This window comes from Arachis duranensis, chromosome 5 (genome assembly GCF_000817695.3).
Source record: "Arachis duranensis cultivar V14167 chromosome 5, aradu.V14167.gnm2.J7QH, whole genome shotgun sequence".
NCBI classification, from domain to species: domain Eukaryota; kingdom Viridiplantae; phylum Streptophyta; class Magnoliopsida; order Fabales; family Fabaceae; genus Arachis; species Arachis duranensis.
Window position 1 is genome coordinate 54,738,253 of NC_029776.3, and position 2,479 is coordinate 54,740,731.

Below are 2,479 nucleotides of genomic sequence, written 5' to 3' on the forward strand. Positions count from 1 at the left end.
AGCTAAAATTAATTGATTTTTAATGATTTATAAACCTTATGAGTTTAGAGATACTTTGATTGGTTGTTTTGGTTTGTTGTAGGTGAAGAAAGGAAGAAAAGAGGAGAAACGTGGCTTAAGAAAGCGTGGCCCAAGAAGAAAAGAATGTGGTGCATAGAAGGAGGAAGAAAACATTGCCCTCCACAAGGGCACACAGCCCTCCAGGAGAGCAACATAATGAACCAAGCCTTGAAAAGCAATATTGCCCTGCCCACAACAAGGGCGGAGCACAATTTGATGCTAAGGATCAAAGAGAGCAAAAACTCTGCCCTGCCCTCCTCAAGAGCAATATCGGGCTTCACCCAAGAAAAATTCAAAAGGAATTGCTTTATAATGCTTCCTATGGGTTTCGAACCCAAGGACAAAGAGGAAAGGAGTAGCGCTCAAGCACAATAAAATCAAGCAAAAAGTGGCTTGCTTTCATTCTCCCTGAATCGAACACGGCACCATGAGGAAACAAGGAACTAAGCATTACCTTGGTGCCAAGAAAACCAAAGAAAAAGAAGCAGTGTGTGCCTCAACCAAGTTTCGAACTTGGAACCTCACCATTGGTAACATTGCCCTGCCCTCCGCGAGGGCAGGGCAGCATTTTGTGGTGCACAGCCAGCGCACTAGATTGGCACGCACCAAGGGAGTTTCAGCCAGCAGCAGCGCGCACGGGCAGAATCTGGCGCACCAAGAAAACTCTGCCCTGCCCTCCACAAGGGCAGGGCAGCATCCTGCAGCATCACACTCACCAAGCACGCACGCACGAGGCCGCATGCACCATTTCTTGCTCTGCCCTCCACAAGGGAAGGGCAGCCTCCTGGAAGCCACTTTTCTCATGGGCTGAAAATTGGATTGAAAATCCAATTTAATTCATTTCTTCACCAAATCAAAAGCCCATCCAAATACCAAAATCCAAGAATAGAAAGTGTATAAATAGGAGATAGTTTGATGTAATTAACCTCTTCTTTTACTTTTGACTTTTGAACCTTCTTTTGATTTTAAATTTTGAGACTTTATTGAGAGCTAAGAACTGAGAATTGGGAGAATTGGGGAGGAGAATTGATCTCTCTTCTTCCTTGTTCTTGCTTGAGCACTTTTTACTTTTCTTGTTTGAATCTTGGGTGTGAAGAATTGAGGAATTTCTGTCTCAATCCCCATTCAAGATCTCTTTAATTTCTCTTCTGCATAATTGAGTTCAATTACATTCTCTTTACTGCTTCATCTTTAATTTCTTGTTAATTGCTTTGTGAACTTGGATCTGGGAAGGCAATTGAGATCTAGACTTTGCTATCTAGTCTCTGGAGTCCTGAGATCCCATTTCCCCTTTGGGTTCTTCTGTGAACCCCTGCTGCAGTTTAATACCCTTTTCTGTTTGAATTCTAGTCATGTCTAATTCAACTTCTGCTTTATTAATTGTTGCAATTTAATTTCCCTTCCTGAAATTCTGAACTCCCAATCCTCAACTCCCCTTTTCCATTCAAGCAATTTACATTTCTTGCAATTTAAGTTACTGCAATTTACATTTCTTGCACTTTAAGCTTCAGTCATTTAATTTCTTGTTCTTTAAGATTCAGCACCTTTACTTTCTGTTCTCTTTAATTTCTGCAATTCATCCCTCTCCCTTTACATTTCCTGTTATTTACTTACTGTTGGATACAAAATCACTCAACCAATACTTGATTCGCTTAACTAAATCAACCATTAAACTAAAATTGCTCAATCCTTCAATCCCTGTGGGATCGACCTCACTCCCGTGAGTTTTATTACTTGATGCGACCCGGTACACTTGCCGGTGAGTTTTGTGTTGGATCGTTTTCCACACATCAAGTTATTGGTGCCGTTGCCGGGGATTGAATTAGATTGACAATGATTAAGTAAGGTGGTGGTCTAGATTAAGCATTTTTTTCTTTTTAACTAAGCACATTAACTGTTTGACACATTGTGTCACCTAACCCTCTAACCACATTCTAGCATTAGAATGTCCATGTTTCATTTGGTTTGTTTATGATTCTTGCAAGTCATGGAGGCTAAGGTGCGTGAAGAGGGAGTGAGCAACAATACCCAGCCTGCAAGAAGGGTGTTGGCCTCTTACACTATCCCCAATGCAAGAAACTGCGGGAGTAGCATACTCACTCCCAATGTTCATGCAAATAATTTTGAGTTGAAGCCTCAACTTATCACTCTGGTGCAGAACAATTGCTCCTATGGAGGAAGTCCACTTGAAGATCCAAACCAATACTTATCCATCTTCCTCAGGATTTGTGAAACTGTCAAAACAAGTGGTGTGCATCTAGACATCTACAAGCTACTGCTGTTTCCATTCTCTCTGAAGGGTAAGGCCACTCAATGGCTAGAGACATTTCCCAAAGAAAGCATCAATAATTGGGAAGACTTAGTGAGCAAATTCCTAGCCAAGTTCTATCCTCCCCAAAGGATTATCAAGCTGAAAACA